Here is a 25952-nt window from a genome sequence, read left to right on the forward strand (position 1 = left end):
ACCCTAACCCTAACCCTGACCCTAACCCTTAACCAAACCATACTTAACCCTAACCCTGACCCTAACCCTGACCCTAACCATAACCCTAACCCTGACCCTAACCCTTAACCAAACCATACTTAACCCTAACCCTGACCCTAACCCTAACCCTAACCCTGACCCTAACCCTAACCCTTAACCAAACCATACTTAACCCTAACCCTGACCCTAACCCTAACCCTAACCCTAACCCTGACCCTAACCCTAACCCTAAACCCCCTTAACTAACCCTAACTTTACCCAAACCCCTAAATTCCATTGTCTAAACTAATGGTAAAAAAAAAAACGCATGTGCAAAAAAACGCATACATAAGCATGCCAATGCGCACTCACCATAGACTTATAATGGGTGTCTTGCTGTAAAAAAACGCATTGCGCGCGCATGCGTTTTTTTGAGGCAAATCGGACGCACAAAAAATGCAACAAGTTGCATTTTGTGCGCCCGAGCGCATACCGCAAAAAAACGCATGCGCGGTAAAACGCGTACAAACGCATGTGTATGCACACATAAGCGCATCCCATGCAAAGTATAGGGAAAAAAAACGCATGCGCTATTTAGCACTAAATTACCGCGAAAAAAAAACGCAAATGTGAAACCAGCCTAAGGAGGTGATAAAGGGGGGGTTATTTACTTTTTTTATTTTAATCACTGTGATAGGGTTTATCACAGTGATCAAAATGCACATTGAATGAATGGAAGAATCTGCCTGCTGGCACATTCGGCAAGCGCACTGCACATGCGCCCGCCATTTTCTTCCCGGACCAAGATGGCGGCGCCCACCGGAGGAGACAGAAGGGCCTGAGGACCACGAGAACCACCGGGAGGTACAGGGGGGATCAGGGACCCTATTTCTCTCTCCTCTGATGTGCTATCACATCAGAGAAGAGAGAAATTAAATGTAAAATTGTGGCTTTTTTGCGATCGCAAAAGCGGGGTCGGTAGAAACCGACCCGAATCATGTTCTCTGTGGTCTCAGCTACCCCTGGCAGCTGAGACCCCAGAGAAAATCTGACTCTGGGGAGCGCTATTTACTTTCTCCACAGCGCCGTGAATTAACGGCTGTGACATCGGTGGCTGTGCCCGCCTCTGTCCCAACAGCGGCTAGACCCGCCGTGGCCTCCTCTTACCCGGCCACGTCCTCTTGCGCGCTCCCACGTTCTTCCTTCCACTCAGCCGCGGTCCCGCGCATGCGCCTTAGGCAGCGGGTGCGCGCCCGGCAGCTTCCTTAAACCCGGCGGTGGGCATCTCTGAGGGGCAGGACCAGTCAACCACTTCCTGGCATGGGGTATTTCAGGCGTCTCCCATAAGGGGAGGATGCCTGGTTGTCGTGTGCTATACTCTGCGCTAATCTGGCCACCTATAGCTAGTCTATGATCTTCTCCCTTGTCTTGTCTTGTCTTCTGTCCCTGCCTTCGCTGCCTCTGCCTCTGGTTCTGTCATCTGCCTACCTGCCCGCCCTCCATGCTGTCTTGTCTCTGTTCTCTACCCAGTGTCTCCTCTGGGCTCCGTCTCATATCCGTCCTTCAGAGTCTGTCCTGTTCCCTGTCCTGGTTCCCCTGCTTGCTGTCTGTCATTGTATTTGTTCCTGGTGCTACCGCGCCATGTCTCCCTTCGCGTTTAGTGCATGGAGTCCTGTGCCCTAGTCCTGTTGCTACCTGTTGGTACCGGCTGCCTGGTTCCTCTACACCAGTTCCCTTCCGGTACTCCTTTCTCCCCTACCTTGGGCCCTGTCGGCATCCCAGTCCTGCCTGTAGCCACTCCGGTCCTTTGAACCGCCCCTCTTGGTTATAGCTGTCACGGTGTCTGATCCCTGTGGGTCTGCCCCTAACTGTCCCAGTATAGGGGTCGGTTCCACCTGGCCCTCTTGCCCCAGGGGCCTCAGTTCCGCGACCCAGAGGGTCCACTCTCGGACGCTGCCAAACCCCTGAAGCATCACAGTATTACCAGGCCATGGACCCCGCTGGTGCCATGGCCGCTACACAAAAAGAATTACTTTTATTTATGGGAAAACCAGACCTGGATAATCCAAGGACACCCGGCTTTCCGCTCTTCAAACCACCGACCCAGGAAATGCTCCTCTTTTAGCTAGCCTTCAGCAGGAGCTCGCGCAGCAGCACAATGCCCAGTCCCACATCTTGGGCTACATGGCGTCCGTCGATGATCGACTGCTTGCCTTGCAGTCCTCTGCAGCAGCTTCAACTCAACCCCGGGACCCAGTCTCTCATCCGCCACCTCGCCTGGGAAAGCCCCCCAGGTATAGCGGGGATCCCAAGCTATGCCAGGGTTTTTAAAGCCAGCGCAGACTGCACTTTGAGCCTCTGCCCCAGCAATACTGCTTTGATCGCGTCAAAGTGGCGTTTATAGTGTCCCACCTCGAGGGGGAGGCTCTGGCCTGGGTGACTCCTTTGTGGGAGAGGGATGACCCTGTGGTTTCTAGTATCCAGAATTTTCTGGAGATATTCCACAAGGTATTTAACGAGCCAGGACGGTTGGCTTTTACTACTGAGGCTCTTTTTAACCTCCGTCAAGGTTCCCTTACCGTAGGACAGTACGCCATCCGCTTTCGGACACTGTCTTTGGAGCTGGGGTGGAATAATGAGGCCCTGGTAGGAGCCTTCTGGAGAGGTCTCTCAGGCAAAATCAAGGACGAGCTTGCCGGTCGGGACACCCCACTACCCTGGAGGACCTCATATCCCTGGCCACCCGTATAGATCTCCGGTTTTTAGAACATTCTCGCGAAACAGCCAGGAAAAAGAGACCCTTTAGGCTGTATCAAGCTCCCATTCCACGGTCCTCCACACCCTCTGCTAGTACCACTCCCGAGCCCATGCAGATCGATCGAATAAGATTGTCTGAGCAATGGCGCAGGGAGAGAATGACGCAGGGCCTCTGTCTGTATTGTGGCGGAGCCAACCATTTTCTGCGGATCTGTCCTGAGAGACCGGGAAATGCCTCCACCTAGGCCAGGTAAGAGAGGCCTTCCTAGGTGACTTAAATTCCTCTCTGCCCCTTACCATTTTGGCTTTAATTATTTTAGGTCAGGAGCGTGGATCTGTGGAGGCGTATGTGGACTCATGTGCGGCTGGTAATTTCATTCGGCGAGAAGAAGTTGACAAATTCCAGATTCCGGTGGTCACCCTGGAAAACCCGTGTGCGATCGCCTCCGTGGATGGCAGACAGCTACCTAAGCTCGTTACCATGGTTACTGCCGAAGTGGAGCTACAAGTTGGAGCTCTTCATCTGGAAAAATTAGCTTTTTATGTCCTGCATAATTTTGTCCCACGCCATTCTCCTTGGATTACCCTGGCTCAGGTTGCAGGAGCCATTTCTTGACTGGCGCTCAGGGGAGATTCTGCGCTGGGGCCATTCCTGCCATAAACACTGTCTGCGGTCGATTGTCCGTTCCCATCCGTTACAGGGGCCAGCCGACCTTCTGGGACTTCCCGCACCTTATCACGTGTACGCCGATGTCTTCAGTAAAAAGGAAGTGGATTCCCTGCTGCCACATCGGTTCTATGACTGCCCAATCGATTTGATTCCGGGAGCCACCCCATCCAGGGGGAGATCGTATCCTCTGTCCCCAGCAGAGACCTCGGCTATGACAGAGTACATTCAGGAGAACTTGGCCAAGGGTCTCATTCTGAAATCTTCTTCCCCTGCAGGTGAGGGTTTTTTCTTTGTTCGGAAGAAAGACGGATCCCTCCAGCCATGTATTGACTATCGAAGTTTGAACAATATCACCGTTAAAAATCGGTATCCTCTTCCGCTGATCCCTGAACTTTTTGACCAGCTGAGGGGAGCCTGGGTCTTCAACAAATTGGATCTGCGGGGAGCTTATAATTTAATCTGAATCCGCACTGGGGACGAGTAGATGACGGCCTTCAATACTCGGTATGGCCATTATAAATACCTAGTCATGCCGTTTGGACTCTGCGATGCCCCGGCAGTGTTCCAGGAATTCGTTAACGAGGTTTTTCGGGATTTGCTGTACTCCTGTGTGGTGGTGTACTTAGATGACATTCTCATCTTCTCACATGATCTATCCTCTCATCGGAGAAGTGTCCGCTTGGTCCTGCACCGCCTTCGGGAGAATCAGCTCTATGCTAAAATTGAGAAGTGCCTCTTTGAGCAAACTTCGTTGCCCTTCTTGGGATATATAATCATGAATTCCAGGCTGAAGATGGATGCCGAGAAGCTCTCTGCCATACTCAAATGGCCTCGCCCCATTGGAGTGAAAGCCATCCAGCGCTTTCTAGGATTTGCCAATTATTACAGACAGTTTGTGCCTCACTTCTCCGCAGTGACCAAGCCCCTCACAGCCTTGACCCGAAAAGGAACTAAATCGAATATCTGGTTTCCTGAGGCAGAGGACACCTTCCTTGCCCTGAAACGCTCCTTTGCGTCAGCACCGATCTTTCATCGCCCAGTAGCCAGTAGGCCCTTCGTCCTAGAGGTGGATGCTTCCTCCACCGGAGCGGGGGCGGTTCTTTCCCAGCGGGCATCATCAGGGCATCTGATCCCCTGCGGGTTTTTTTCTAAATCCTTTTCTTCTGCTGAGTGCAACTATTCAATCGGAGATCGGGAGTTGCTGGCCATAAAGATGGCTCTGGAGGAATGGCGGTACTTGCTTGAAGGGGCGGGGCACCCCTTTACTATCTTCACTGACCACAAGAACTTAGCCTATCTTCAGTCCGCCCAAAGACTTAACTCCAGGCAAGCCAGATGGTCTCTATATTTTTCTAGATTTGACTTCAAGCTCCATTTTTGACCTGGAAATAGGAGCATCAAGGCAGATGCACTCTCCAGGTCTTTACAGTCGCCTGAGATGGAGGAGGTTGCATCATATATTATCGAGCCTGCCAAAGTTATCACCGTGGCTCCCGTGAGCCTCTCCACTCTTCCTCCAGGCAGAACCTTCGTTCCACAGAGCAAACGCCCGGAGGTGCTATGCTGGGGGCATTCCTCCAAAATTGCTGGACACGTTGGGACCAAGAAGACCCTCTTGCTGCTCTCCCGCTACTATTGGTGGCCCTCTCTTCTTCAGGACGTGACGGATTATGTAGCTTCTTGTACAACTTGTGCTCAGAACAAGGTGCCAAGGAGCCTACCTTCTGGTCTTCTGCACCTTCCAGAGGCCCCTTGGCAGCAAATCACCATGGATTTCGTGACAGACCTGCCTCGCTCTGCTGGGTGTACTACCATCCTAGTGGTAGTAGATCGCTTGTCCAAGATGGCCCATTTCATCCCATTGCCCAGATTGCCATCGGCTCCGAATTTGGCCGAGATCTTTGTCCTCCAGATCTTCAGACTGCATGGTCTCCCTCAATGGATTGTGTCTGATTGAGGAGTCTAGTTTACCTCTCGATTCTGGAGAGCCCTCTGTCGGCTTGTGGGTACATCCCTAGACTTTTCCTCCGCCTACCACCCTCAGACCGAACGGATTAATCAAGTTCTGACGACCTACCTACGTCACTTTTCCAATGCCCATCAAGACAATTGGGTCTCTCTTCTCCCTTTTGGCAGAATTTGCCCATAATAATCATCCCAATGAATCCACCTCCAAGTCGCTGTTTTTTGTTGTCCCAGGTCAGAACCGTGGTGTTCCGCTGCTCATTTCCACGTATTCGGGAGTTCCCGCAGTGGATGCCCTTGCCTCAGAATTTTCACAAGTCTGGTAGGAGACCAGGGAGGTTCTCGTGAGTTCCAGTGCCCGGATTAAGAAGCATGTGGACAAAAGACGGAGGGACCTTCCACCTTACCATCCTGGCGACAAAGTCTGGCTTTCAACCAAACATATCCCCCTGAAAGTCCCTTCTTACAAGTTGAGTCCCCGATACATCGGGCCTTTCAAAGTACTTGGACGCATCAACGATGTGGTATATAAATTGAGGTTGCTGGCTTCACTCCGGGTCCCTAACGCCTTCCATGTCTCGCTCCTTAAACCTGTGGTCCTTAATCGGTTTCGACCAGCTCCTATTCCTTCCCCTCAGCCAATTATGACCGATAATGTCTTTGAAGTCAAGGATATTTAGCCATGAAAAGAATCAGGGGAAGAACCCTCTTCCTTATTGATTGGAAGGGCTTTAATCCCGAGGAGAGGTCCTGGGAGTCTCGGGAGAATGTTAATGCCCCTCGTATTCTGTAAAAAATTTTAGCCAATCTCAGAAGGGGGAGATGTAAGGAGGGGGGTACTGTGACATCGGCGGCTGTGCCCGCCGCCATCCCATCAGCACCTAGACCCGCTGCGGCCTCCTCTTACCCGGCCACGTTCTATCGCGCGCTCCCACGTTCTTCCTTCCGCAAAGCCGCGGTCTCGCGCATGCGCCTTAGGCCGCAGGCTCACGCCCGGAAGCTTCCTTTAACCTGACAGTGGGTGTCTCCGAGGGGCAGGACCACTCAACCACTTCCTGGCATGGGGTATTTCAGGCATCTCCCATAAGGGGAGGATGCCTGGTTATTATGTGCTATACTCTGTGCTAATCTGGCCGCCTATAGCTAGTCTATGATCTTCTCCCTTGTCTTGTGATCTCTTCTGTCCCTGCCTTCGTTGCCTCTGGTTCTGTCATTCGCCTGCCTGCTCGCCCTCCGTGCTGCCTTGTCTCTGTTCTCTACCCTGTGTCTCCTCTCGGCTCCATCTCATATCCATCCTCCAGTGTCTGTCCCGTTCCCTGTCCTGGTTCTCCTGCTTGCTGTATGTCATTGTATATGTTCCTGGTGCTACTGTGCCCTGTCTCCCTCCGCGTTCAGCGCATGGAGTCCTGTGCCCTAGTCCTGTTGCCACCTGTTGGTACCAGCTGCCTGGTGCCACTACACCAGTTCCCTTCCGGTACTCCATGCTCCCCTACCTTGGGCCCTGTCTGCATCCCAGTCCTGCCTGTAGCCACTCCGGTCCTTCGAGCCGCCCCTCTTGGTTCCAGCTGTCGTGGTGTCTGATCCCCGTGGGGCTGCACCTAAGGTCCCTGTATAGGGGTCGGTTCCTCCTGGCGCACTCGCCCCGGGGGCCTCAGTTTCACGACCCAGAGGGTCCACTCTTGGACGCTGCCAAAGCCCTGAAGCGTCACTACGGCGCTGTGGTTTAAGTACCCTTAACTACCGTCATTAAAAGACGTATCGGCGGTTGTTAAGGGGTTGTAGGAGTACTTTGCTAAAAGCCACTGAGTGTATTCTTTTACCCATATCTGTGGGATTACGTTGCCAAAAGCCACTGTGTGTATTCTTTAACCCTATATATGTTTGAGTAGAGTTGAGCTAAACGGGTCGGTCAAATTCAAAAATAGCCAACTTTAGCTAAAGTCGGGTTTTGCTGATTGAAACCCGACCATAGCGTGTGGTCGGCCATGAGGTCGCCGATCAGAGCGCCAAAGTTGCATTTCAAATAATGCTTCCAGCGCCTTTTCTCAGCCAATGATGGAGGACGCACACTGTGGGCAACGCGATGACATGGGCAGTGGCCACCATCATCTTAGAGAAGGGCATTGAAGTGATTGGCTGGCTTTGTGTGGTGTCACAGTGGGTATAAAAGGCTGTGACCGCCGACCCCCATCTTACTTCTGCCGATCTTACAATAGGGAGAGGTGCTGCTGATGTTGATGATTCTGAATAGGGAGAGCGTTAGGCAGGGAAGAAGAAAAAAACCTGCATCTGCTGATAGCGCTTTTCACTGTACAGTTAGTGTGCAGTGAAAGGGGAGAATTTTTGTTGTGTGCAGCAGTGCTGGTGGTGATTAGGCTGTATTTTAAGGCTACCTGCTAGCTGCATTGCTGTGTGCACACTACTGTTCAAACTGCTTTTTTCAAAGCACTCCAACTTTTATTATTTTGTCCTGGTGAGTTACTGAGTGTTCATTTTTTCACACACCGTATAGCGGTGTATGCTCCTCACACACTAGCAAGTAGCGGCTGGTATCACAGACAAATAGAAGCTATCTGGGTGTGACTCTGGAAGAACAAGCGAGGAGTTTTTCCATTTTTCCAGACCTACACCTTAGAGAGCTGTCCGTTTTTCAAACAGTTTCGTATATCTGCTGTTTTGGTACAGTCAAAACTAGACAGAGACAGCGTGTGTCAGTCCCTATACAAATAGACGAAGATTGACAATTTTCCATACAGACAAAGTATAGTGGTGTACGCTCCTCACACACTACCGTGTACCACCTTGTATCACGGACAAATAGAAGCTATCAGTGTGTGACTCTGGAAAAAAAAGCTGAGGAGTTTTGCCATTTTTCCAGACCTACACCTTAGAGTGCTGTCCGCTTTTCAAACAGTTTCGTATAACTGCTGTTTGATTACAGTCAAAACTAGACAGAGACAGCATGTCAGTCCCTATACAAATAGACGGAGTTTGACAATTTTCCATACAGACACCGTATAGCGGTGTACGCTCCTCACACACTACCGTGTACCGCCTTGTATCACGGACAAATAGAAGCTATCTGTGTGTGACTCTGGAAAAAAAAACAAAGGAGTTTTTCCATTTTTCCAGACCTACACCTTAGAGTGCTGTGCGCTTTTCAAACAGTTTCGTATATCTGCTGTTTGATTACAGTCAAAACTAGACAGAGACAGCATGTGTCAGTCCCTATACGAGTAGACGGAGATTGACAACTTTCCATACAGACACCGTATACAGCTGTCTGATTCTCAAACAGTATTGTATATCAGCCATTCGCATTACAGTCACATTTATACAGAGTCAGTGTGTGTGTGTGACACTCCATAAATACATATACGGAGATTGTTAGTTACACAAAAACCGTATACAGCTGTACACTTCTGATACAGTTACGTATATCTGTTTGCTGGATTACAGTTAAATACATACTGTGAGAGCGTCTGTGACTAACAAAATATATACGTAGATTTAATTTTTTTTTAATACACCTTACACAGGTAGCACATGTGCACCTGGTCCGACTGAAGGTAGCCAGCAACGCTCCATCGCTTCCCCCACTGTAAGACCACCGCCACCATTACGCACACCACCAGCACTAAATGTTGAGGTGTCGTCGCAAGGCCAAAGCACTCAGGGAATCGTAATGGTTTTGCAGCACAACACTGAATCTAGGCCATCACCACCAATACCATCACCAACCCCCTATCACTCCATCCGGTCCACCACTTCTTCCCCCATATGCAGCTCTCCAGTCCAGCTCACCCTACCAGACACTCTGAGTAGGACAAGAAAGTACTCATCATCTCATCTGCGTACACTTTGTTTGAACGTCTACATTGCCAAAATAATCTCATTAGAGATGATGCCCTACCGTTTGGTTGAAAGCAAAGCTTTCCGCGACCTCATGGCCTACGCTGTCCCATGCTATGACCTACCCAGTCGGCACTTCTTTTCTCGAAAAGCCATCCCTGCCCTCTACCGGCATGTGAAAGACCGCATTGTCCATGCACTAAAACAGTCAGTGACTGGAAAACTGCACCTCACAACAGATTCATGGACCAGTAGGCATGGCCAGGGCCATTACGTGTCCATCACTGTGCACTGGGTTAATCAGTGAAAGATCGTCCACAGAGCGCAGTCGCATGAGCACTCCATCCGCAGCTGGCAGTGTTGCACACGAGGTGTCCCACTGTCTATCAGCTAGTGGTAAGCATCAGCAGGCTGTGTTAAAGATGATGTCTTTGGGCGACAAGAGACACACCGCGGAGATACTGGCCGACTACTTGCAGCGACAAACTGAGTCATGGCTGGGCAGTCTACATCTTGAGGCAGGCAAGGTAGTCAGTGATAACGGACGTAATTTTGTGGCAGCCATAGCCCGTGCAGAACTCGCACACATACCTTGCCTGGCTCACACAGTGCTTCCTTAATAATTATCGGGAGTTAACAACCCTGCTCTGTAAGGTGCTAAGACTGTGCTCGCACATCCGTCGTTCAAATGTCCACTCCACTCATATGCAGAAGCTGCAGCGATTGCTCCACTTCCCCAAACACCACCTAATCATAGATGTTGCAACAAGGTGGAACTCCACCCTTCACATGGTTGAGAGGCTGTGCGAACAGAGGCAGGCAGTAATGCATTTGTGGGAGGATACACGGGCAGGCAGTTTGAGGGAAGACATGGAATTGTCGGGTGTGCAGTGGTCACAGCTGAAAGACCTCTGTAAAGTCCTTCAGTGTTTTGAGGAATGCACACAGCTGGTAAGTGCAGACGATGCCATCATAAGCATGAGCATCATACTTATGCGTCTGCTCATGCAAACTTTGACGCACATTAAGGATCAGGTGTCTGCAGCGGAATAGGAGGAGGGAAGCCTTGATGACAGTCAGCCCTTGTCTGGTCAGGGAACTGTCCTGGATGAGGTGGAGGAAGAAGAGAAAGAGGAGGAGGAGGATGAGGGGGATGATTTGGAGCTGTGGGAGTACTGCATCCCATGCTCTGCAGGTGAAATTTTTTGTCAGCTTCTGCGGGAAAAATGTGAAAACGTGCTCTGTGGATGAAATTTATCAGCTTCTCTGTGATAAATGTGGAAGCACACTCTGTGGGTGATATTTGTAAGCTGCTTCTGGGGGGTGTACTCTGCCCCATGTTCTGTTGGTGAAATTTTTAAGTGGACTGGATGTAGCTCTGTGAGGGTACTGTTAACATTTTTATGTTATTCATTTACCTCCTTTCTTATCATGATTGCTATTGTGACAACACTACTTTAATTAATTTCCCTATTCACATTTGTTTTCTGCAGTGATCGGATCTGGATCGAGTTCGAGGTCGAGTTCAGACCCAAACTGACCTTTTTACTGCATATTCATTGAACTCGGCGAACACAAACATTAATGGGTTTGCTCATCTATAGTTGCCATTAGAGATGAGCGACTTTGCCTTTTTTCGGGTTGAGTCGGGTTTCATGAAACCCAACTTTCGCAAAAGTCGGGTCGAACGAAATCGGCCGATTATTGTGAAAAGTCGAAGGCCGACTGAAACACGAAACTCAATGCAAGTCAATGGGGAAGAAAAGTCGGCAGTGAGTTTAGGACAGGAAACACACCTACAGTGCCCATTTTAATGCCAAAAACATCAATTCTTATTACTTAAGCTTGTCAACCTTAATTTACTTTATAATAATAGCTAGGCATTGAAAACTGGGGTTATTTTGCTAAAGTTGTGGGGGGGTAGGGCTGACTCCAGATTTTCGTGGGCCCAGGGCCAAAGAATGTCAATGGGCTCCTTTAACACACGCCACAATTCATGATCCTCTGACACGGCAGGGAAATAGCGGTATAGTACAATGAAAAATACTTCACTTCTTACATCACATGACTGATATCCATTTTAAATTCTCCAATAGCTCCAAAAACGGACAGTATATTACTCCATACAGTATTATGGCCACCGCATAGTGCGCCATACAGAGTAATGAGGCCCATATATTTCTCCATACAGAATCATTGGTCCCATATAATGTTCCATACAGTATATGATGAGCTCCACATAATGCTACAGTATATGTTGGTCCCCATGGATGAAGCTCCACTGTCTTATGGGCCCAAATAATGCTCCATATATAATGGACCCCATTTCTAATGCTCCAGTATATAATTGACCCTGTAAATGCTGCTCCAGTGTCTGATGTCCACCTTTGGAAAGCTCCAGTGTATGGTGGGCCCCATATATCATTCTCCAGAGTCTAGTGCTCCACAAAAATTGCTCCCAACCTTTAAAACAATTAAATAAGTCTCTTTGTCATCCCCATCTTCCATCTCTCTGCACTTGGACTGTTTAGGCAGAGGGAGTACAGATGTGATGTCATCGCTCTATCTGACCAGTATGTCACTGTCAGGCAACGCGGAAGTCGTCACGGCGGTGGAGCAGGGAGAGGTAAGTATTTCAACTTTGCAAGTGCTGTGATCCTGAGCAAGCAGCGGGGGCCCACTCGTTGGTGACGGCACTGGCACAGGGCCCCTCATAGTACGGCGGTGTGTCTGACGGCGGGTGGGGGTGGGCCCTCCTCCCACCTGCAGAGACACTTTTGCGTACTATGAGGGGCCCTGTGCCAGTGCCGTCGCCCATGACTATGCCCCCCCACACCTGCAGAAGGAACCTGCACTTTCATCTGCATCTTCCTCTTTATCACCGTGTAAGGTGGTATAGTATGCGGGAAGGGGAACCTGAGTTTCATCAGGGTCAGATTCTGGCTGTGTAGAGTGCGAGGGGAATGTAGTGGTCTGGGTCAATGTACCAGCAAATCATCTAGCAGTGGCTGGGCGTCTGCACTTGTGGCGCCCCCAGGAGTACGGTCGACACAGTGGCATTACCTTCCTCCTAGGGAGTGTGATGTCATGCTTGGGAGCAATGAAGGATCTCTCTAGCAGTTAAACCAACACACAACACAGTTCCCACTCCAGGTCAGCAGGGACAGCTCGGAACCTGACTGCTGAGGAGCTGCTCTCTGTGGTCGGGAGGAGGGAGGTTAGGGCAGTCTGTGAAGGGAAGGAGAAGAAGTGTGTGGATGTGAGAAGGGGAGCTGGAGGATGAGCAGAGTTAAGGCTCACTCCTAGCTGGAGCGCATGGTCTGGATTCCGGTCTCCGAGTTTGTAGGGACACTGACGGTCCTGCAGCAGAAACCGGAGGAAGTAGCAGCTGTAAATGCTCTGTTCCCAACTAAGGCTCGGAGGCCCCAGCAGTGACTTGTGTGAGCCAGAAGGAAACGGCTACAGCTGCCTGCTATACGAGAAAGTTTCAAAAAAGAGTCAACAGGGGGAACTTCAGTGAACTCATTACTGTGAGTACCTCAGATAAGCGCTAGAACGGAGGCCACACTACCTATCTGCAGAGAGAGAATTCCTAATTTGCTTCCAGGCTGACCAACTCCTTCTCCATCTGTACCCTGGGTCCTGTACGGCACTTACCAAGTATAGGTAAAGGAACTAAACGACTGTGTCTGTCATCTTTCTCCTATGCCTGGCGCATGGCTCTGCTACATCCGGCACTGCACACCATCTACCAACTCTTTCATCTGCCCTGTGACTGTGGCCCTACCTGTGCAGGGCTTCTACATCTTAGCTGCACCACAACATCTGTCCCAGAGAAGCGACACTGCAGCGCTGGTCAATCTGATCAGAAACCACAGGTGGCGTCTCGTACAATTCACCTATAAACGTTATTCACCCCTTTGCATGGACGCCCAGGCCCACGGACCGGGTCACCACCACCGTGACACATCCCTCTGAGACACCGGCCTGGTACAGATTAACCCCACTGCCCTGGCTGGCCACCTACACTCCATGTCAGATTCATCTTGGACTGGGGAATTCACAATTTGACTTGATAACCCAGGCATGGTATGTTGGAAAGAGCTACATGGACTAATGTGAAGTGTGGCCTGCTGCATCATTCACTTTTGGTGGGTGTGAAGGACACAAGGAAAGGGGTTCTTCCTGACCAGGAGCCAGCACTTGACGACTTAGTGCTTGCATTTTTTGAAATTTCAGATGAGGAGGGCATATTTGCTGGAGTCTGTTTCGGCAATGTAAGCCAATTCCAGTTCCTGATGCTCCGGCTTTAAAAGCGGTTAACCAACTCCCAGAAAAGGTAGACTTCCAGGCGTTCTGGAGCCAGACCATGACGCAGGCTCAACACCTCCTGTCTTAGCTGCTATTGTGCTTTCGCCACTACCAGCAGATGCACCACCACCATCAGTACCAGCTGCCCCCCCCACGCCCATGGCCTCTTCCACCATGCTTCCAAATTTTGGAGAAAATGTACTCAAAATAGCATCAGATATATGGTACTGTATCAGAAGCGTACAGCTCTATACAGTCAAAGGATAATTGTCAATCTCCCTATATATTTCATGAGTCACACAGAGATGCTAACAGGCTCAGTATGGATTAGACAAGAATATAAAAAGTAGAAAAAGGGTACAGTATAATCAGATAGCAGGTATATATAGTATAGTTTAAACATTCTAAATCTCCGTATATATTTCAGGAGGCAGACACAGACGCTCTCAGGCTCAGTATGAATTACAACATAATATAAAAAACCATAAAACGGTAATGGATCTGAAGCGTTCAGCTGTACACAGTGTAGGAGTCATTGTCAATCTCAGTATTTATTTCCACAGTCAGAAACACTCTCACTTGGTCAGTTTGGATTAGACTAGAATATAAAAAGCAGTAAATGGGTAATGTATCACAAGCGTAGAGCTGTATACACTGTTGAGGCATTTTTCAATCTTCATACATATTTCAGTCTCAGTAAGACAGTCCAGACTCTCCGCAAGAGGAAACAAGATGGATACAAGAACAGACAGAAAGTCGAGTGATTGCAGAAATTTTGGAATTACTAATCACGGGAAAAACTCCCGGGAGAATTCTCAGAGGCGATGCTGACCCTCAATTATTTTGTCTGTGGAGACAGCGAAAACAGTTCTTGTGAAGAAAGGTTTTTCTGTATCACAGTACCGTGGATCCCATCTCCATTACTCATCTCCATAAAATTGTGATCACAGGGAGAGATGTAGACATTGTCCTCACTGCCTATCATGATCTGTCAGGTAACTTTGGAGTGCAAAAGACAGAGGCCACAGACCATATGTGATTCTATTGGATTGGCATGAGAGGACACATTTAAAAATGTGGGCAGGAATGTCACATGTCTGTGAGTAGGAAAACCGTGAAAGCTGATGATAAACCACCACTGCATCTCATTGTGAGTCAACGTCCATAACAAATGGAAGCCATTGATCATCTGAAGATAGAGCCCAGCAGGACAAGGCACAGCTACGTCTTAACCATCATCTATCAGTTCATCAAATTTGTATTGGCAGTCCCATTGAAGGATTTAACAGTCCAGACTACACAGCGGTGGAGCAGGGAGAGGTAAGTATTGCAAGTGCTGGGGCCATGAGCAAGCAGGGGAGGCCCACTCGTGGGCGGCGGTATTGGCACAGGGCCCCTCATATTACGCCGGTGTGTCTGACAGTGGGTCTGCACCCCCACCGTCAGAGACACTTGATTGTACTATGAGGGACCCTGTGCCAGTGCCGTCGCCCAAGAGTTGGCCCACCGACCTGTCCAGGGCAACGTCACTCGCACGGGTGCGTGCGCCAGGTGGTGACCCCAGCACTGGGGGGAGGCAGCCCAGTTAGGGAGGTTGAAAAAATGGCATATGTTGATGTTGGACATTCAGCAGCTGAAAATGGAGGAATTGGAAAAGTCCGAGGAAGAGGAGGACAAAAGTGAGCCATTTTTCAAGCAACCAACGTGTCAGCAGGGGAAGGTGGGACAAAATCCTTTGAAACCCATGCATGGTTCATTTTAATGAAGGTTAGATCATCAACATTTTGGGTCGACAGATGGGTCCTTTTTTCTGTCAGGATTGATCCAGCAGCACTAGTGTTGAGCATTCCGATACCGCAAGTATCGGGTATCGGCCGATATTAGCGGTATCGGAATTCCGATACTTAGTTCCGATACTTTTTTCATATCGGATTCCGGAATCGGAATCGGAATAGGAAGTTCCCATCATGCTATGAGCCTGCTTGCTTTGATTAAGCCAATGGGAATCCTCCGAAGTGTGGGCACATCCTGTTAGGCATGTAGGCATGTTAACTATTGGCATGGCTGTGATTGGCTGCCGAAATGATGTCATGATGCACTATAAAAGCCACCGCAGCCGCCATTTCTGGTCACTCTGCTGTGAATTCAGTTAGGGACAGGCTGCTGTAGAAGACTGTGAGGGACAGTTAGAAATAGCGATTCCACCAAACATCTAGTGCTTTACCCAGGCTACATAAACCACCACTGTAGCCTTCTTTGCCCTAGCAGCAGTGTTCACAGCTGTCTGCAAGGGCTGTGTGAGTGCAGCTCACGCTGTGGAGTGGGTCCTGCAGCCACGTCAGGCTGTAGGCCACCCAGTGTGATCACTGCTGCCTCATACATCTTTTATTTTTTGAGCTGCATTTTTTACATAATTTCAATCTAGTGTGCTTCCATCCGTATCCATATACGTTGGTTGCAAACACTAGTAGTAGACAGCGGAGCCTTTCTGCAGCCTTTCAGTGCTAGTGTCCACTTTGCTGCACTGTTCACGGCTGTCTGAGAGGTCTCTGACTGTGTGTGAGTGCAGCTCACGCTGAGTAGTGTGTCCTGCAGCTACGTCTGGCTGTAGGACGCTCAGCGTGCGTCAGTGCCTCACACATATTTTTATTTGAGTGCAGCTCATTTTTTCTTCTATTAGTGTGCATCCATCCGTCTCCATCTACGGTGGTTGCAAACACTATAAAGGAGTACACAGCGGAGCCTTTCTGCAGCCTGTCAGTGCCAGTGCCCACTTAGCTGCACTGTTGACGGCTGTCTGAGAGGCCTCTGACTGTGTGTGAGTGCAGCTCACGCTGAGTAGAGTGTCCTGCAGCTACGTCTGGTTGTAGGACGTTCAACGTGCGTCACTGCCTCACACATATTTGTCTTTGAGTGCAGCTCATTTTTTCTTCTCCTATTAGTGTGCATCCATCCGTATCCATCAACATTGGTTGGTTGCAAACACTATATAGGAGTAGATAGAGGAGCCTTTTTTTCTGGCTTGTGCCCTGCCGGCGCAGCCAGATTAGTATTACCCAATTTTTTTGGAGCCTCATCTTTTGCATTGTAGGTTACCTGCCTGCATTGTAATAGCTCCAAAAAGTTGGTGATACTATCAGTTTCAATTCTTTGTTCACATACTTTGAGTTTGTTTCCAACAAAGAAACCACAAAAAAAGTTCACCAAACACTACATTTTGAACTTGTGTAGGCCACATCAGCTCCTATTAAAGTCTAGTCCACACACACACACACTTCATAAAATTAGTGTTTCTTGTACCTGTAACCAGCTGTTCAGGAATAAGCACACTAAGGCCCCCCTTTGTACTTTTTTGCCTATCTTAAGCAGTCTTGCAAGATGAAGAAGGCAGGGAGTAAGGCGCGTGGGCGTGGGCGTGGGCGTGGAGTTTCAGCAGGGAGAGGACGTGGGGATTCTGCAGGGAGAGGACGTGGGGATTCTACAGGTAGAGGACGTGGGGATTCTGGGCCTGCTGCGGGCACCAGTGGATCAGCATCCCCCAGTTTTAGCAGGCAACAGTCCTTTATGCGCAGCTTTGTAGGACCTCAACGTACCCCACTGCTGCGGGAGGAACAAATTGAAGCCGTTGTCGGATGGATGCCAGCTAACGCATCGACTTCAATTACTTCCGCATCCTCTCAGGGTCAGAGCACCGAAGAGCAACCATCTGTCTCTTCACCACCTGCCAAAGTGCCCAGGCAGTCAGAGAGACATGGACAGGAGCCATCACAGTCTCTACTTCTGTTCTCGGAATCTGTTGGCTTGGAAAGAGGGGGCCAGCCAAGCAGCATTCCTGAATGTGAAGAAGAGGGAGTATGCAGTGATGCGCAACTTCTTTGTCCCTCTGAATCTGAAGAGGCGAGTGGGCCAGTGCCTATGGTCAGCACACCTCAGTACGCATCAGATGATGACGAGACTCAGTTGCCACTTTCTGGTGCGTACGGTGCTGGCGAGACAACCCCGGAGAAGCAGCTGTTTGAAGAGGGGAGGGAAGATGATGAGGTCCTTGACCCATCATGGCGTGAGCAACAGGAAGGTGGTGGGAGCAGCTCGGAGGAAGAGATTCCCCTACCGGCCAAAACAGGAGGCAGAGGGAGGGGGAAGACTTGGTTGCCTGTACCCTCCACTTCGGCACCCGTTAGGAGCATTCCTCCTTCCAAAGGCAAACCGGGCGCTCACAAGAGTTGCAGTGCGTGGTCCTTTTTTGACACAGTTGCAGATGACATTTGCTTTGTCAAATGCAAGCTGTGTCATCAGAGAGTCAAAAGAGGGAGAAATGTCAGCAACCTCAATACCACAAATATGTGGAAACATGTGCGCACCAAGCACGAGTTGGAGTTGCAGAGACACCCTGAAGACGTAGGCCAACGTACAGCACCACCTACCACCTCTTCAGTTCGTGTTGGGCCCTCTTCCTCCAGCTCACACACTGCTGGTTCGGCTTCCTCACAGGATCGCCAAGGAAGAACCTCTGCCACTGTTGTCCGGAGACCCTGTCAGATTACACCCATAGCAGCACGTTCCCATCCATCACAGCCATCGGTAGCACAGGCATGGGATAAAAGGCGCCCTTACTCGGCAAACCATCCCCGAGCACAGTCTCTGAATGCTGGCATTGCCAAACTTCTGGCAGTTGAAATGCTGTCATTCAGGCTGGTGGACACTGACACCTTCCGGGACTTAATGGCATTGGCAGTCCCCCAATACAACGTGCCCAGCCGCTTTTATTTCAGCAGGCGAGCCGTCCCTGCCCTGCAGAAACATGTTGAGGGCAAAATAAAACATGCGCTACTAAACGCCGTTAGTAGCAAGGTCCACCTGACCACCGATGCGTGGACCAGTAACCATGGACAGGGACGATACCTTTCCCTCACTGCCCACTGGGTCAATGTTGTGGAGCCGGGTACGGATCTGGAGAGTGGCGCTGTACGTGTTCTTCCAACGCCACGGATTGCAGGACTCCAGTCTGTACACATAGACTCCTCCTCCTACTCAAGTTCCTCAGAAACAGCAGAGCAGGAGCCTGTTACGACCGATATGAGCACAGCCGTGGCCAAACGTCAACAGGCTGTACTCAAATTAATTTCTTTGGGGAATCGAAGCCACACAGCGCAGGAGCTCTGGAATGCTATCAAGCTGGAGAGCGATGTGTGGTTTGGGCCAGCGAATCTCCAGCCGGGCTTGGTAGTGTGTGACAATGGCCGAAATCTGGTGGCAGCTCTTGGCCTAGGCAACCTCACACACATCCCATGTCTGGCACATGTTCTTAACTTGGTCGTGCAGAGCTTTCTGAGGGACTATCCGGATCTTGCTGCACTGTTGCACAAGGTCCGCATAGAGTGCGCTCACTTGCGACGTTCCAGCACGGCAAGATCGCGCCTCGCTGCTCTGCAGCGACGATTTGGCCTTCCGGAACATCGCATCATATGTGACCTACCCACCCGGTGGAATTCAACGTTACATATGTTGGAGCAGTTGTGTGAGCAGCAGGCAGCAGTCATGGAGTACCAGCTGCATCAGGCGCAAACAAGTCGCACTGTGCGCCGTTCACACTTCAGCACCATTGAGTGGGCCTCTATGAAGGACATCTGCCTCGTTTTGCGTGCCTTCGATGAATCCACGCGGATGGCGAGTGCAGATGATGCACTAGTCAGCATGACTGTCCCCCTTATCTGCCTGCTTCAACAAACACTGCAAGCACTAAGGGATGAGGTTTCAGAAGAGGTGGAGGATGAGGAGTCCCAAATGCCATCTGCTTCTGGACAGTCTGCGCTACGTGTTTCCTCACAAAGGCCTAGGCAGGGGACACTTTGTGAGGAGGATGAGGAGGAGTCGATGGAGGAGGAAGACATCTCTCCAGAGGAGGGAGGTACACAAACCTCTACTCAGTATGTACAGCGAGGGTGGGGTGATGCAGAGCAGGCCGAGGTCACGCCTCAAACAGGGGACAGCGGTTCTTTGGCAGTTGGGAGTCTGCAGCACATGGTTGATTTCATGCTGCAGTGCCTGAGAAACGACCGCCGCATCGCCCACATTCTCGTCTCGGCTGATTATTGGGTGTACACCCTCCTAGATCCTCGCTACCGGGACAGCGTACAAAGGCTCATACCAACGTTGAACCGGGAGCGTAAAATGCGGGAGTACGAAGAGTCACTGGTGCAGTCCATAATGTTTTCCATTCCACCCGACAGCATTGTTGCTAGTGCTTTACAAAGCAGCTCTGTGCGTCGAGGCAGTGGAGGAAACTCTGCACAAAGAGGGAGCAGAGGCAGCGCCGCAGCACAAGGCAAGACCACTATGGCCCAAATGTGGCAAAGTTTTGTGTGTCCACCACAATTGTCTACACCATCAGCGACACCTCGAGTCAGCAGGAGGCAACGCTTCCATCAGATGGTGTCAGACTACATGTCTTGCCCTGTCGCTGTACTCCCAGATGGCTCTTCCCCCTTCAAGTTTTGGGTCTCTAAGCTGGATACATGGCCAGAGCTTAGCCAGTATGCATTGGAGGTGCTGGCTTGCCCTGCTGCCAGTGTATTATCGGAACGTGTCTTTAGTGCCGCAGGTGGTGTACTAACAGACCGTCGCACGCGACTATCTTCCGATAATGTTGACCGGCTGACTTTTCTGAAAATGAACAAGGCCTGGATCTCCAAAGACTTTGCCATTCCTCTTACAGACTAAATTAGTGGTTGGCAACTGTATCCAGGTCTGCTGGTGTGTTCATTTTTCTACCACCTGAACTATAATCCCTTTGCTTCAACACAGCCAGTTGTCGCTCAGATGTGTCGTCTGCACAGAGAAACACACTAGCTCCTGTGTTAGTGGGGTTCAGTAATGCCAGCTGATCCCCTGCTGTGTGGACGGCAAAGTCACCAGCTCCATCAACATTCAAACCACTACTGATTTTTAACCGTGCCCAACTTAGGTCTCTGGCTCCACTGTCTCTACTATTTCCCCTGACCTCCAACCCCGCCATCTACATCTCTGAAGTGGCGTCAGCACAATCTACACTTGTTCCTGTGTTCCTGTGGCTCAGTCCCATCAGTTTATCCCCTGATGTGTGTCCGGCAAGGTCTCCTGCTCTGTCCACATTCCCATAACCAGTAGTGGGAATGAGGACAGAGCTGGCGAACTTGCCGGACAAACATCAGGGGATCAACTGACGGGACTGAGCACCAGTAACACAGGAACAAGTGTAGATTGTGCTGACGCCACTTCAGAGATGTAGCTGGCGGGGTTGGAGGCCAGGGTAAATAGTAGAGACAGTGGAGCCAGAGGCCTAAGTGGAGCATGGTTAGAATCAGTAGTAGTCCACAACCTCCATAAAAACCGCTGCCCATTGGCCTCTGCATGCGGCATGCGTAATCCTGGGCTCCAACAGCTTCAGTTGGTGTTCAGAAGTGTCGTCTCCACAGAGCCAAACACATTCGTTAGAGTGTTAGTGGGGTTCAGCACTGCCAGCTGTTCCCCTGCTGTGGAGATGGCAAGTCTCCTGCTGCCTTCACCTGCCAAAATCCAGTAGGCCACAGCCTGCTCCTCGCCTAATCCTGGGCTCCAACAGCGTCAGTTGGTGTTCAGAAGTGTCGTCTCCACAGAGCCAAACACATTCGTTAGAGTGTTAGTGGGGTTCAGCACTGCCAGCTGTTCCCCTGCTGTGGAGATGGCAAGTCTCCTGCTGCCTTCACCTGCCAAAATCCAGTAGGCCACAGCCTGCTCCTCGCCTAATCCTGGGCTCCAACAGCGTCATTTGGTGTTCAGAAGTGTCGTCTCCACAGAGCCAAACACCTTCGTTAGAGTGTTAGTGGGGTTCAGCACTGCCAGCTGTTCCCCTGCTGTGGAGATGGCAAGTCTCCTGCTGCCTTCACCTGCCAAAATCCAGTAGGCCCCAGCCTGCTCCTCGCCTAATCCTGGGCTCCAACAGCGTCAGTTGGTGTTCAGAAGTGTCGTCTCCACAGAGCCAAACATCTTCGTTAGAGTGTTAGTGGGGTTCAGCACTGCCAGCTGTTCCCCTGCTGTGGAGATGGCAAGTCTCCTGCTGCCTTCACCTGCCAAAATCCAGTAGGCCCCAGCCTGCTCCTCGCCTAATCCTGGGCTCCAACAGCGTCAGTTGGTGTTCAGAAGTGTCGTCTCCACAGAGCCAAACACCTTCGTTAGAGTGTTAGTGGGGTTCAGCACTGCCAGCTGTTCCCCTGCTGTGGAGATGGCAAGTCTCCTGCTGCCTTCACCTGCCAAACTCCAGTAGGCCCCAGCCTGCTCCTCGCCTAATCCTGGGCTCCAACAGCGTCAGTTGGTGTTCAGAAGTGTCGTCTCCACAGAGCCAAACACCTTCGTTAGAGTGTTAGTGGGGTTCAGCACTGCCAGCTGTTCCCCTGCTGTGGAGATGGCAAGTCTCCTGCTGCCTTCACCTGCCAAAATCCAGTAGGCCACAGCCTGCTCCTCGCCTAATCCTGGGCTCCAACAGCGTCAGTTGGTGTTCAGAAGTGTCGTCTCCACAGAGCCAAACACATTCGTTCAAGTGTTAGTGGGGTTCATCATTGCCAGCTGATCCCCTGCTGTGGAGATGGCAGTCTCTCCTGCTGTTTCCGCATTACAAAGACAGTAGGCCTCTGCCTACACCCTCCTATTTCCTGGGCTTCAACACAGCCAGTTGTAGTTCGGAAGTGCCGTCCACACGGAAAGAGATACTTGCTCCCGTGTCTCAGTGGGGTTCAGTAACGTCAGCTGATCCCCTGCTGTGTGGATGGCAGTCTCTCCTGCTGTCACCTCATTCTTAATACAGTAGGCCTCTGCCTACACCCTCCTATTTCCTGGGCTTCAACACAGCCAGTTGTAGTTCGGAAGTGCCGTCCACACGGAAAGAGATACTTGCTCCCGTGTCTCAGTGGGGTTCAGTAATGTCAGCTGATCCCCTGCTGTGTGGATGGCAGTCTCTCCTGCTGTCACCTCATTCAAAATACAGTAGGCCTCTGCCTACACCCTCCTATTTCCTGGGCTTCAACACAGCCAGTTGTAGTTCGGAAGTGCCGTCCACACGGAAAGAGATACTTGCTCCCATGTCTCAGTGGGGTTCAGTAACGTCAGCTGATCCCCTGCTGTGTGGATGGCAGTCTCTCCTGCTGTAAACTCATTCAAAATACAGTAGGCCTCTGCCTACACCCTCCTATTTCCTGGGCTTCAACACAGCCAGTTGTAGTTCGGAAGTGCCGTCCACACGGAAAGAGATACTTGCTCCCGTGTCTCAGTGGGGTTCAGTAATGTCAGCTGATCCCCTGCTGTGTGGATGGCAGTCTCTCCTGCTGTCACCTCATTCAAAATACAGTAGGCCTCTGCCTACACCCTCCTATTTCCTGGGCTTCAACACAGCCAGTTGTAGTTCGGAAGTGCCGTCCACACGGAAAGAGATACTTGCTCCCGTGTCTCAGTGGGGTTCAGTAATGTCAGCTGATCCCCTGCTGTGTGGATGGCAGTCTCTCCTGCTGTCACCTCATTCAAAATACAGTAGGCCTCTGCCTACACCCTCCTATTTCCTGGGCTTCAACACAGCCAGTTGTAGTTCGGAAGTGCCGTCCACACGGAAAGAGATACTTGCTCCCGTGTCTCAGTGGGGTTCAGTAATGTCAGCTGATCCCCTGCTGTGTGGATGGCAGTCTCTCCTGCTGTCACCTCATTCAAAATACAGTAGGCCTCTGCCTACACCCTCCTATTTCCTGGGCTTCAACACAGCCAGTTGTAGTTCGGAAGTGCCGTCCACACGGAAAGAGATACTTGCTCCCATGTCTCAGTGGGGTTCAGTAACGTCAGCTGATCCCCTGCTGTGTGGATGGCAGTCTCTCCTGCTGTAAACTCATTCAAAATACAGTAGGCCTCTGCCTACACCCTCCTATTTCCTGGGCTTCAACACAGCCAGTTGTAGTTCGGAAGTGCCGTCCACACGGAAAGAGATACTTGCTCCCGTGTCTCAGTGGGGTTCAGTAATGTCAGCTGATCCCCTGCTGTGTGGATGGCAGTCTCTCCTGCTGTCACCTCATTCAAAATACAGTAGGCCTCTGCCTACACCCTCCTATTTCCTGGGCTTCAACACAGCCAGTTGTAGTTCGGAAGTGCCGTCCACACGGAAAGAGATACTTGCTCCCGTGTCTCAGTGGGGTTCAGTAATGTCAGCTGATCCCCTGCTGTGTGGATGGCAGTCTCTCCTGCTGTCACCTCATTCAAAATACAGTAGGCCTCTGCCTACACCCTCCTATTTCCTGGGCTTCAACACAGCCAGTTGTAGTTCGGAAGTGCCGTCCACACGGAAAGCGATACTTGCTCCCGTGTCTCAGTGGGGTTCAGTAATGTCAGCTGATCCCCTGCTGTGTGGATGGCAAAGTCTCCTGCTGCCTACACAGTCGTACCACTACTGATTTTTAACCGTGCTCCAATTAGGCCTGTGGCTCCACTGTCTCTCGTATTTCCCCTGTCCTCCAACCCTGCCAGTTACAGCTCCGAAGTGGCGTCTGCACAATCCACACTTGTTCCTGTGTTACAGGTGTTCAGTCCGGTCAGTTAATCCCCTGATGTGTGTCCGGCAATGTCGCCTGCTCTGTCCACATTCCCATAACTAGTTATGGGAATGTGGACAGAGCAGGCGACATTGCCGGACACACATCAGGGGATTAACTGACCGGACTGAACACCTGTAACACAGGAACAAGTGTGGATTGTGCAGACGCCACTTCGGAGCTGTAACTGGCGGGGTTGGAGGACAGGGGAAATACGAAAATCAGTGAAGCCACAGGCCTAAGTGGAGCTTGGTTCAAATTAGTAGTCTACAACCGATCTTAAAATTTCTTCAATGCAGCCTCAGCCTGCTCCGTGCTTGTCCCTGGGCTTCAACACAGCCAGTTGTTGCTCGGAAGTGCCGTCTTCACAGAGTAAAACACTAGCTCCTGTGTTTGTGGGGTTCAGTAACGTCAGCTGTTCCCCTGCTGTTTTGATGGCAATCTGTCCTGCTGCCTCCCAATTGACAGCACATCAGGCCTCAGCCTGCTAAGTGCTTGTCCTGGGCTCCAACATCGCCAGTTGCTGCTCATAACTGACTTTGGCACGGGTACTCCCTCCTGCCCAGCTTGGTTCCAGCCCTGCCTGCTGTTTCCGGGAAGTGTCAATGTCAGTTTGCCACCCCAAGTTGCCATGTCGTGTTGCGGTTGGGTTAGCCGAGGCTAGGGTGCCAGCAGTTTAGGTGCTTCCTATGTGGACTGCGGGTTCTGGTAAGAAAGGTTTGTTCCATAGTGCCAGTAGGACAAGCACCCCCTGTAGGACTGTGTGATTCGGTAACTGCGGCCAGCTTGCGGCATGCCAACTTTGCTTTTCAGGGGTAACTTCTGATACCCCTCCGGGTTCCAGCACCGTCAGCTGGTTCTCATCAGAGCCTTTGGCCTAGGTGCCTCCATCTCGGTATCCGAGTTCCGGCAACGTCTGCTGGTCCTTGGTAGTGCTTTGTAGCACAGGTACCTCCTGCTTAGTAACCGGGTTCCAGCACCGTCAGCTGGTCCTCGGTTGTGCCATTGGCTCTTATTCCTTCTGCTGCCCCTCCGGGTGCCAGCACTGTCAGCTGGTCCTCGCTATTTCCATTTGCTCTTGCAGCTTATGCTACCCCTCCGGGTTCCAGCACCGTCAGCTGGTTCTCGTCAGAGCCTTTGGCCTAGGTGCCTCCATCTCGGTATCCGAGTTCCGGCAACGTCTGCTGGTCCTTGGTAGTGCTTTGTAGCACAGGTACCTCCTGCTTAGTAACCGGGTTCCAGCACCGTCAGCTGGTCCTCGGTAGTGCCATTGGCTCTTGTTCCTTCTGCTGCCCCTCCGGGTGCCAGTACCGTCAGCTGGTTCAAGAGGACAAAGAACAGGAAGACAACCACCAAGATGCAGAACAACAAGAGAGAGAAGACAAAGAAGCATAAAAAAAACAAAGCAGAAGAACATTAAGCATAAGACTAATACTCTGAGCAAATTATATTATCTTATTTATAAGCAGAAGAAGACTAAGCAGTGTATGGGGGTGAGTCCGTTCCTCCTCGTGGTGCCCCTGGAAAAGGCCTGCTGCTGCAGGCCAAACTGAACGCGGACAAATCCTGTTGTAAATCTTTTGTGACAGGCAGAACGGAAGGTGTAAACTTCTAACTTTTCTAGATTACAACTACAGGAATGCCTGACACAAACAAGAATATGATGAAGAAGAATAGGAAGAAGATGAAGAAGCTGAATATGTAGAATAATAATTGTTGAATAAGAAGAATATGAAGAATGTAAGAAAAGGAAGAAGAAGAAGAAGAAGAAGAAGAATAAGAAGAAGAAGAAGAAGAAGAAGAAGAAGAAGAAGAAG

Source organism: Dendrobates tinctorius, unplaced genomic scaffold (genome assembly GCF_039654945.1).
Source record: "Dendrobates tinctorius isolate UK_male_01 unplaced genomic scaffold, ASM3965494v1 ptg000031l, whole genome shotgun sequence".
Lineage (NCBI taxonomy): Eukaryota > Metazoa > Chordata > Amphibia > Anura > Dendrobatidae > Dendrobates > Dendrobates tinctorius.